Below are 11,874 nucleotides of genomic sequence, written 5' to 3'. Positions count from 1 at the left end.
CTGGTTTCTCTGTGTGGTTATTGGGGACTAACATAAGATAAAGAAATAAAATTAATTCACTGTACATTTATATTAAATAAAATTCATTTATACCAATATTCTGATTTTCTAAGAGTCTCCAAAAGATGCCTTTTCTCCCAGACAGCAGAAAGCAACTCTAAGAACATGACACCGTCATTCCCAAGAAGTGGGGTGGGTGGCTTTTGGTGTTGAGTAGGTGACAGATGTTTTTGTCCTTTAGGGGTGTTGGTTACAAGTTGTTATTCGATTCAGGCATGTTCTGTCCTTTCTCTCGTATCTAGTGTTAAGGGGTAAAAAGGGATGAAAGGAAAAGTAGAGGGTATAGGCTTTGAGGGATAAGAAAGGTGGATTGTTGTAGCCGCTTTTACACTAGAAAGCAGCTATGAGTCTGTAATGGCCATTCCCAGTTGTCAGCTTGACTATATCTGAAATGAACTGCAATCCAGAATTGGAGGGCTCACCTGGGATCCAGACCTGGAGGCTGGAAGACACAAGGTTCTGACCTGGATCTTGGCCTGGAGATCTTGAGGCATAGTGGCCACGAAAAGTTTAGGCCCAGGCAAGGTAGTACACACTTTTAATCCCAAAATACTGAGGCAAGGAGATCTCTGAGTCCAAGGTCAGCCTGGGACAAAGCAAGTCCCAGATCCAGGCATGGTGGTGCACACCTTTAATCCTGGTCACCCCTTCTGCTGGAGATCTACATAAGGACATTGGAAGAAGGAAGATTCGCTCTTCTTGCCTGCTTGCATTTACTCACCAGCACATCTGTTGGAACCTACCTAGCTGGAACAACTAGCCTCATGGGACTGAGCAACTTCTAGATTCCTGGACTTCCCATTCACAGCTGACCATTGTTGGGTTAGCTGGACTGCAGACTATAAGTCATCACAATAAATTCCCTAAATATAGAGAGACTATAAGTTCTGTGACTCTAGAGAACCCTGACTAGTACAGTCTCAAATATTTTAGATCAATATGGATTATTGTATAGTGACAGAAAAACATAGCAAATAGTTAGAAACAAGCGATGTTTTCTATTCAGATATGCTTAGAGGGTCTTCAAACACTGTGCAGATTTATGGAATATGGTGTTTTCATGACAGTGAGACACATCAGCTGCCTGCCCATCAAAGAGCCTCCACCCAGAGTTTGCTTCAGTGCTAGCCATCGGGCAGAAAGCTGCCCCTTGCTTCAACTGCTCACAGCGGGCTATCCAAACTTTGGACAAGCAGGACACTAGAAAGTCAACTGCCCGGCTTTGCCAAGACGAGGTCAGATATTCTGGGTCTGTTGGCTAAAACTCGGATGCCCCGCTGACCAGGCAGCCAGCAGTCTCCGCCATCGCTATAGTTGTGGAAGCTGCTTGCTGTGCACTTCGTTGACTCAGGTAATATTTATCCTCAGGTCTGATGGGGCTGAAGTGTAGATAGTTATAGTCTTACAGCTTTCCTTACTAAAGATTAATTGTGTAGAATTTAAGAAATGTTTTAGGGTCTAAAAATATGTCTTTAGGTTGGTAAATGCAAGTTATGGAAATTAGAGGAGACGGAAGCTTAAACAGTGATGGAGCATGATTTATGTACAGATATTTGGACTCACCAAGAGATCAATACTGAAGTACTTCTCTAAGGTTGCCAGATATAAATGGACTGGACATTGCGAATACAGTTCCTGATGGTTCTCGCAATTGTTCACCCCGCGTATCGTTCGTAGATGTCCGAGGTAAAGCTACTGCACTGATAGCAGGAGATGTTAAGGGTCTGTTGTGTGAAGGCTGTCTGTACACTCAGCTGGTGACTGCTAAACTAGGAGAGAGCTGAGCAGTAGCTGGCTCTTGTCATTGTTATCACTGCTTCCTATTTGTCAGTGTTCACCTTCCTCACTTGCTGATGGGCTCCATAAAGACCTGACAGCCTATAGACGGGCAGGAAGGAGAAGGCAGAACTTCCCTGGAGAGTGGGGTCTCTGGGAGAAGACAGAAATGAGGATTCGCCAGCAGGTGGACAGACATGAGCAGATGCAGAGAGGTAAAGAACTAGCCACGCGGTGGGATGTAGTGCCGAGATTAGTTGGGTTAATATAGATTGAGCTAGCCGAGAGTCTGCCCAGCTAAAGGCCCAAGCGAAAACAAATACTAGTAAGTCCCCGTGTTCTTATTTAACTACTGCTGGGTCCAGAAAGTTCTGCTCTAGTCTCTCCCTGCTTTCTCCACCTCACAGCTGCCCAGTACTGTCATGCTGGACCTTCCCATGTGCAGACTCACAGGTATTGGAGCCAAGTGACTGGATCTTGGAAATGACCAAACCAGTCCTCCTGTAAGCCGTTTTCTGGAGAAAAGTGGCTAACGTACGTGCATATTTAACTCTGAAGAATGTGAGTGGCTCCAGAGTGGATGCTTCGTCCCTACTCGACGCTGCTCTTCGTGCAGCCTGCCCTCCCTCCTTACACATCTCAGTTTTCCTTTGCAGGTAGCAGGCAGACGTCACTGTGGGCATGTATGCTTGTACGTGTGTGCAGGTGTGCATGGCCCATGCAAGGGACCAGAGGTATTGGGTGTCTCCCTCCATCATCCCTGTCCTCCGAGGCAGGGAGTCCTTTCTGAACTTGGAGCCGATCTTCAGCTACCTTTTGGTCAGAAAGCCACAGCACTCCTGCTCCCCTCCCACAATAGGTAGCAGCCCCGCCCAGATTCTTACATGGGTCCTGGCATCTAGACTCAGGTTCTTTGATTGCCCAGCGAGCACTCTTGCTTCTGAGCCATCTCCCTAGCCCCTCAGTTTTGTCTGTCTGTCTGTTTGTTTGTTTTGTAATGTGTGCTGGTGTTTTGCCTTCGTGTGTCTTTGCAAATGTACCAGATGCCCTGGAGTTTGAGCTGCCCTGTCGGTGTTGGGAATTGAACTCAGGACGTCCAGAAGAGCAGTCAGTGCTCTTATACACTGAGCCATCTCTCCAGCCCCCACCATGTGAAGTTTTAAGTGCATGTTTGGTATATATATATATATATATATATATATATATATATATATATATATATATATATATATATATATAAATGAAGATAGAAAGCCAAACCTAGACCCTCATTCAGAGAGGCAAACATTTTCTGACATCTCTCAACTCTTTCTATGCCTTGTCCAAATCTAGTTAGGATTACACTGTGCACAATGCCCCCCCCCCCCATGACTACTTACTCATAACGTCCAAGTTATTACAGCCAGCTCTAAGAGCTAAGCATTCATAATTCATGGACTCTGTATGACTAGAAAACATGCAGCCTCCCAGAGAGTAACTCCTCTTTTGAGCCTCACCCCAGTTCCCAAGAGAGTGTCTGACGGGTGTTGACTGCAAGCTGCCACTGCCCACTGACGTGCCGAATTCTGTGCTGCCTTGCTGCACTGTTAGTTAGAAGGGATCCCTCATGTGTTTTCCCCATGGCCTGCACCAGACACTAGAACAGCTTCTTCAGTCTGCTGATGAACTGAGGGGCTTGCGGTTCCTGTGCCTCTCTGTCCCGAAACTGCTCAGCTCCAGCAAGCTCTTTGGCCCACCTTTCCCTGTAAGTGAAGCCTTGCATCACCCACAGTCCCCCTGCAAGGTGTCTCAGGAACCCCGTGTTACCCCGCCTCCTCCCAGATCTTCCTTTCCACACTGCCTCTGGGCATTCCGGGGGCTTCCAGTGTACACGGAGCCCTCCCTCTAGAGCCACCGGTCCCCCTGACCTTCGTGTTGTGTGTTACAAGTGACTTTAGGCTTCGGACTTTAATGTGAGCTTGCGATAAAGCCTTCCTCCTGTTTCTGTTATTGTTCCGTGAGACCTTGAAGAAAGGCAGGAGAGGGGATAAACCGTGAAAGATGAAACTTGACTGTCAGACTCCTGCAGAGGCAGCTGAGTTAAAAGAGCATTTCAGCTGTGACACCACAATCCAGGGCAGAGGAACTGGAGACTGCTTCTGGAAGCCTGCGAACACAGGTCCCTCCCCTGCCTGCCACTGGTGCTCCTCCTGCCCCCTCCGACTGCAGTCCCTTGTTTCCCTGTCCACCCTGCCCCCTGCTCCTCTCCTCAGTTTACCTGCTGACCTCTCTCTTGTCCCCCCTCTGTCTCTCGCCCTTCACTACCCCGCTTCACTTCCCTCCTCCCTCGCAGAGCATTAATGTATAGATTTCACACCCGTCCTATTTCTCAGCTACGGCTTCGCGTGTTATTAATAGCACTAATAGATGACTCGTGCTCTGAGCCTTCCCCTCCCCCTAAGAAGATTCCGGCGTATGTAATTGTTTTACTTCGTGGCTTTTAATTGATTTTTCTCTTCCCAGGGATCCTCAGACTCCTGTAGAAAAGTTCCTTATTCTCTGAACCAGGGGAACTAGAACTCTGCACAGCACCCTGACAGGTCCTCACCTGGCCATCGCCTGTGCTGCCTGCTTTCTCTTCCGCCGCACTAGCCTGAAACCTAGGGACAAGCCTCTGTCGTTAAGGCCATCCTGCCTCTTCCCCTAAGGCTGGCCCTAAGTCCCCTTCTTTCTTTTTTTCTTCTTTTTTTTTCTTTTTTCTTTTTTTTTTTTCGGAGCTGGGGACCAAACTCAGGGCCTTGTGCTTGCTAGGCAAGCGCTCTACCACTGAGCTAAATCCCCAACCCCAGTCCCCTTCTTTCAAACACTGGCAGAACACTTTTCTGGGTCTCCTCGGCCCGCAGGTTCCCTGCGAACTGGATTCTGTCCAATGTGCTGAGCTTTAGGGACTGAAGCAAGGCATCAACTGCCTTAGCATATTTTCTGGACATACGCTCGTGGTTCCCCGAGCCATTCCTAACTAGGGCATGATGCCCTGTATCCTTCCTTGCCTTCCCCCAGCTCCCTCCTAGCTGCCAGACATAGTTTCCTGGGATAGCCCCTTCTCACTGGAATGCACAGAAAACACCTTTGCTAAGCACTGGGCAGCCCCAGCCTCCCAATTCCTGTTCCCCTCTCTTCCCGTTTCCTCAAAGCGTCTCTTGTGTTTGTTGGGTACTTTCTTCAGGGTCTGCTACACAGAGCTGCTGCCCTGGTATTGGTAAGAGAAGCCCGAGAGGATGTGTTCAACTACCAGCAGCATGTGGATACTGCCCGAGCCTCTGTCTCCTCAGAACTGCTTGTTCCCATGCGCCTGCCTCAGGAACTGGCTTGCACAGGAGCAGGCCCTGTTTGCCACTTCCTGCTTTAAATTGAGCCTGTAATACTGAGGTCGCTTAAGAGAACAAGTCCTCTGTGTTCAACCAAGTCGCTGCAGGGTTTTTGCAAGGTTCTGCAAACAGCAGGACTCCATCCAGGAAGTCCTCAGAAGGGCGGTCCCGGCTTACTGATGTCACTGGCAGATTTACGGCTCTCACTGTGGGCAAAGGCTCAGCTCTGCCCCCTGCGGGGCTACAAGTTCAGTTCTCCATTAGTTGGGAAAGCAGTCAGGGCTGCTTTGGAGTGGGGTCACTGTCCAGGACGCCGATAATGAGGCCCACCCTGGAGAGGTCGATAGGGCTGATATGGCCGGCTGTCACCAGGTTGTTCTGGTTGTTGGCTCTCTCGTGTCTGTCTTTCAAATGACCAACCATAAAGTTTGTGATAAAGATGGGGAGCTAACTGGGACAAAGAACAGATGGTGAAGAGGAAATTGACACCACAAGGCAGAGAACAGCCCAGCAGCCCGGGCTTGCAGGGCTTCCGGACTTTTCTATCTGCCTGTGGCCAGAAATGTTGCAGAAGACCCAGGCTGGGGCAGGAGACTTGGGCTTTCTGAACACTGGACCATGGTAAGGAAAAGGTTCGGTGGATTGACTTCCCAGGGCCTGTATCCCTCTGCTCTCAAGTCCATGGCTTCCCTCCCTGTTAGGGAACCTTTTCTTCTCATCTCGTGAGGGTGCGTCTGTTTTTCATTTGTCATCTCTGTGTCTGTAGAGAGCCAAGGGCCAGCTGGGTTCTGGTATTGTCGTTTCTGTGGCCCACCGCTGGATTTGCTATTCTATAATAAACCTTCGTCCTTCCTCGCCTGCCTAGGGGAATCTAGAGCTGTGTCAGGGATCGTCTCACTACCGATCCGTTGTAATGAAGAGCTGCCAGCTGGTATCTGAACAGGAAGGAGGAGGGCGGACCAGAACTTCCGGGCAGGAAGAACGGTGCAGGGGAAGGAAGCAGAAGCAGGGGGATCCAGAGTGGACACGGACGGAACAGGTACTGACTGCAACAGAGCAGAGTAAGGTGTAGAACTAGCCATGTGGCGGCCATAAGCTTCAGTGATAGCGGAAGATTGTCCTAGCAAAAGGCCTACGCTTTAAACCATAGTAAGAGTCTCCTGTCATTACTTACACCAGTGGCAGGTCACAGGAAGTTCTGCCCCCCCCCCCCCAGGGCTACTTAGGCTGTTAGCTGGAAAGAACAGGGACCCACCTCAGCCTCCAGTGGCAGGTGAACACAGCTGGGCTGGGCCTTGACCTTATTGCGGTGGCAAGGACCTGGAAGCTAGTAGTATATATATACCTCAGCTCTAGTTTGAAAGTCTCGGAACCAGAAAAGCCCTGATATAACGCAGTTTATAGTTGAACCCCAGGAACTCAGGACTGCTGGGGCACTCCAGTCCTGACACAATGGCCGTACAAGGAAGGTGCGTCTCCGAGTGCCGAGCCTGTCTCAGAGGGCAGGGCTGCCCCGGAGACAGAGACACACCCAGAACAGAGCTCCACCGGCTTTCTAGGGATTCTTATCCAGTCAGGCCCATACTGACAAATCTCCATTCACGACTTTGGGCAATTGACCCAAAGTCTGAGCCTGGGCAAGTCAGCCGTTCTGGTTGTCAGGAGAGTGCGGTGATGAAGCCGGGTAGTTTAGGCAACTCCCCTTGGCTCTAGAACATTTCTAGGAAGCACACGGGTGTAGAAGAGGTCTGGCTGTCAACGGGAGACCTAAATTCACTGCCTTTGGGTTTGAACTTTTTTATGGTGTCCATGAAAATAGCCCACAGCATTCTAACCTGTATGCTCTCTGCTAGTTTCTACGTGGGCTTTCCCTGTAACTTGCAGTAGGACCCAGGGGGCGCCAGATGTGCATGGCCCAGGGCAGGGAACAAGGCTCACCAGCCTGCCCTATGAGGATCCTCTAAGTGCCAAAGGTCAGGGCCACCTATAATCTGTGTCTTGCCAGAGCCTGGTACAGCTCAGAAGTAACAGCTGAAGCCCAGTCTCTCATTGGACAGAATAAAAAGCCAAATTTAAGCCATCCAGAATCTGTCAATGTATTATGTCATTCCCCCCACCCCAACCCCGTACCCTTAACAATGCGTAAGAAAACCAGGGTGTGTGCACATGCATGCAGGTGTCAGAGGAGGTCAGAAGAGGGCAGTGCATCTCCCGGGGCTAGAGTTAAAAGTGCTGCTAACCATGGGTGCCGGGAGCCAAGCTAGGCATTTTCTGAAAAAGCAGTCAATAAAATCTTGATCCTCCTGCCCCCACCTCCCCAATTCTGGGATTGGATGGGCGGAGGAAGGGGGAGATTTGGTTGCAGAGTGGGATTAACTGGGCCTCTCCAGGAAGCACTTTTCCACATAACAGTGGAGCAGACTGTCCCTGATGGGGCTTGGGTTTTCACTCCTACCTCAAGTCTAGCATTTGAAGAGTACATGAGTTCTCCCTGCGACCCCACAGCTACCTAGGGACAGAAACCACAGTGGGTAATCCAGAAGCCTGGGTGCTCCTGGACCTGCTACCAGCTAACTGCTCATGCGGTCTTGGTTAGGTCACTTGGCCTCTCTGAGGTTCTGTGCTCCCAACCACCCCTAGCCACCCCACCCCACCCCCTACCCCCCACAGCAGCTGAGCATGGTCAGAGATGACATCATCACTCAGCTTCCACCCCTGGGTAGCCTAGGCCTGCTGCAGCCTCCAGAACAGGAGCAAATAGTCCCAGACCTGTGGGGAGACCAGCCCAGGTGTGGCCCCATAGGAGTGGCCAGGTCAGTGCCCCGACTGCTTCAGCAGCCCTGAGAACACCAGTCTAAGAGACAGCCACCACTGCAGTGCACACTGCTGCCTGGAAGCCTAGGGAGTACACTGGGAAGTGGGAGAGGGTGCAGCTAGCTGGCTGGGGCCCAGTTACAATGGACAGGACGGGCACACATTGCTTTCCAAAGAGCAATTCCAGGGGCCCTTCATGGAAGGAGCCCCTGTGGACACCAAGATAATGGAGGGTATAGACCACAGAAGCAAGCAACCTCACCAAGGATGATAAGGGGTGAAGCAGGAGTTGCTTACGTGCGGGAGGGACAGAAGCCCACTGGAGGAGGGGGCACGGTGCAAAGACTGCTAAGTGAACCAAGTAGCCCAGTAAGACAGCCCTAGTTCAGCTTGCGGGTACAAGCCCTAGAGCTCCTAACCATGGTGGGAGCCTGTGTCACAAACCCAGGAAGTGGGTGAGGGTGGCATTTTCTCCCAACTGCATGGCTCATGGGAGAGCACAGCAGAGAGGCCTGAAGGCCGTCTTGAGCAGGGCCTCTTGATTCCCTACTTGGTTGGGAAAGGTTGGGTGTGCATGAGGGGGTGGGTGAATGAGGCTGCCTAGGGCCCAAAAGGAACAGTGAGAACTAAGGCCTGGTAACCTAGCTTGGGTACCAAAATGGGGTGCAGAACGCTTTTGTGCTCCATGGAGGGTGGGTGGAAGGGATTGTAGGTCCCCTAAACCTGACCATGGGATTCTTGGCAGTGAGCCTGCCTGTCTAAGGGCTGTAGTCATAACGTCCCAGTGGCTTTCCCCAGTACCCTGGAAAGAAGGCAGATCAGAACAGAACTGAGTCGCAGCTCTCTGGAAGGAAACCAAAGGTGAATTGACATTTTCCCAGGATCCCAATGCACACCCTCTCCACTCACAGAGCACCCTTTCTAGGGAGGAGCCCATGGACACAGCTTCAACAACAGAAAGCTCTCCTTAAAGATACGTTTTTGTCAGGGGCTCTGAAGGCATCCGAACCTCCTTGCCCGCCCCTCCCCACCCCAATGCTACACATAAGGAGAGAGAAGTAGCTCCCCTCTGGGGCAAGCCCTGAAGAAAGGTCCCTTCCCTGGCCTCAGGGCCTGGCACAACAGATCAGTGAAGGGAAATCAGATCAGTGAAGGTTTGATGGATGGCTACGGGATGGAGAAGCCAGAAGGAACTGCCAAGGGCCCAGACACTCCCAAGGGAAGGTGTTCACCTCCAATCTGGTTTTCTGCTGTCAGCAGCACACAAGAATGTTTTCCGCTTTGCAGATATTGTCTGGCCTTGTGTGTGTTTTTATTATTTTTATCCTCTCTCTCTCTCTCTCTCTCTCTCTCTCTCTCTCTCTCTCTCTCTCTCTGTGTGTGTGTGTGTGTGTGTGTGTGTGTGTGTGCAGATGTTCAAGAGCTACAGGTGGTTGTGATCCACCTAATGTGTGTGCTGGGAATGGAACTCGGGACTTTGGAAAGACCAGTTCTTTTAAACAGAGTCCTCTCTCCAGCCCCGAAATAACTTCCTTAGTATGAGAGTCCCAATCACACCCTTTGATCCTATTTCTCCGCTGCCACCACCCCCACCCCCACCACCAGGAAGCTCCATGTCAATGTCACATTTCTTTCCCTCCCGTCTTTGACATTTGTACAGGAAATGCTCTTTGCTTTGGCGAATCCTCCCTTCCCCTTAATCTCTTGCAACCGAACTCAGGGCCTTACACAGGCTGGGCAAGCCCTCAGCAGTGGAGGCACAAACACTTCCAGCCTCTCAGTCACTGTCAGTTTTATCATAGCCACCAGTCTCATGTTTGTTTCTCCTGAGACAAGGTCTCACTAAGTAGACCAGGCTGGCCTCACAGAGATTGATCTGCTTCTGCCTCCCGAGTGTTAGATAAGGATGTGAACCACCGCACTCTGCCTGGTGCATTATTTCCTTAAAAATCATTTGTCTTCCATAGGTCCGCGAGGACTGAGGTTTCAGACAGTCAGTGACTTCCAAATCATTACAGTCTGGCCCGAACTCATCTTTAACCAAAATAGGAACCATCAACATCAACGTATTTTTGCCAGCAAGCACTATGAATACCCTACATATGGTGTAAGAATCCCTGCTTTAGGATTTGAGGGACTCTTGGAGACCGACATCTGCACCCTGATGGGCAGTGGAAACGTTTTCCTCGCAAAAAGTTGAAACGCTTGGGGGAGTTGTTTGTTGATGGTCAGGTGAGGTTGGTGAGTAAGGAAAACTCCAGAGCCCAGTGTGTTCAACTTTTGGATCGTTGGTTGTACAATGGGCAGGTGGATATTGTCCTGGAGAACTGGGCCCCTCCTGCTGACCAATCCTGGCTGTAGGCACTGGTCTCGTGGGTTTGCTGAGCACTCTGCTCCAATGTACGGGTTTTGCCAGGACTCAGAAAGCCCAGACACCAAACAGTGACCACAGCAGTGTGTGTGTGTGTGTGTGTGTGTGTGTGTGTGTGTGTGTGTGTATGCACAAGTGTAACTCAGGACTGCCTGTAACTCCAGTTTTAGAGGGTTCAGCGCCCTCTTCTGCCCTCCATGGACAATGCACCCACATGTGTTCATGAACGCATGCCTGAATACACAATGTACTTAAAATGGTCTCTCTTGGGCTGGAGAGATGGCTCAGTGGGTAAGAGCACTGACTGCTCTTCCAGAGGTCCTGAGTTCAATTCCCAGCAACCACATGGTGGCTCACAGCCATCTGTAATGGGATCTGATGCCCTCTTCTGGTGTGTCTGAAGACAGCTACAGTGTACTCACATACATAAAATAAATAAATCTTTTAAAATGGTCTCTCTCTATATATATTATGTGACATATATATGTTAATCCTTTCAGCAGCTGTCACTGGTGCCTTTGGTGAGGTACAATGCACTGTGCAAAGTGCCCTTGTCATCTTCAAGGTCCTTTCTTCGTCGGAAGAGGCTGGAAGGGACAGGAAAGGTTCCGGCGTTTTGATTCCCCTGTGAGGATGGGGTAGACGGGGGAGTGCGGAATGGAGGTTTAACCGCCCAAGTCCTTATCTCTCAAAGTCAGGCAGTCATTGATAACTTCTGAGAGTGAATAACTGGTAACTTAACGACAACTCTTTTAAACATGGAGATAAGAAAGGACCAGGAGATGCTTTCCTGATTAACATGCTTGAGGGCAAAGAGGGCTGGTCCGACCGGAGGCTGAGCTCAGATCCTAGCACCCACATCAAAACCAGGCATAGTGGAACACGTCTGAAACTCCAGTGCTGGAGGGAAGGGGAGGAGACAGACAGATCCAGGAGGCTGACTGACTAGCCAGTCTAGTCGAAAGGGTTCAGGAGGAGATCCTATCTGCAAGCAGACAAGGTGCAGAGAGATTGAGAAAGACACTCGGCATTGATCTCTGATCTTCACCTGCCCACATGTGCATATGCAACATATGTACCTGAACACACATGTAAACATACATACATGCATGCAACTTCACATACAGGGACATACAAAAGTAAAAATGTGTACCTGAGCCCAGCATTATGGCACAAGCCTGTAATCCCAGTACTCTGGAGGCTAAGGAAGGAGGGTCACAAGTTCAAACCAGTTTGGGTTGCATAGCAAGACCTTATCTCAAAAACAGAAAAATGTGGACCTGGGGTATCGGGTATATCTCACGGGTAGACTGCTACACTACAAGCATTAAAACAATAGCAAAGTGTGTGTGTGTGTGTGTGTGTGTGTGTGTGTGTGTCACTAATGCCATCAAAAGAAAGTAAAAAAGGAAAGAAATAAAATGGATACCCCAAAATGAATTCATTTGCCTGGATTTCTCTGAGACTGTGACAGCTCTGTAGCTGGGAGTAAGAGGAGCCCTGTAC

The 11,874-nt window shown here is 50.1% G+C and overlaps 1 long non-coding RNA gene across 1 annotated transcript; it reads left to right on the top strand.

Moving 5' to 3' along the window:
- Nucleotides 1–3,224: 3,224 nt before the first annotated feature.
- LOC120103621 (uncharacterized) lies at nucleotides 3,225–10,821 on the top strand. Its single transcript, XR_005506254.2, has 3 exons — nucleotides 3,225–5,804; nucleotides 6,049–6,222; nucleotides 9,965–10,821. It is a non-coding gene; the product is annotated as an uncharacterized LOC120103621 (long non-coding RNA).
- The last annotated feature ends 1,053 nt before the right edge of the window (nucleotides 10,822–11,874 follow it).

The sequence above is a fragment of the Rattus norvegicus genome, chromosome 6 (genome assembly GCF_036323735.1).
Source record: "Rattus norvegicus strain BN/NHsdMcwi chromosome 6, GRCr8, whole genome shotgun sequence".
NCBI lineage: Eukaryota > Metazoa > Chordata > Mammalia > Rodentia > Muridae > Rattus > Rattus norvegicus.
The sequence above is the reverse complement of the archived record's forward strand: the minus strand, read 5'-3'. Positions and strand labels throughout refer to the sequence as shown.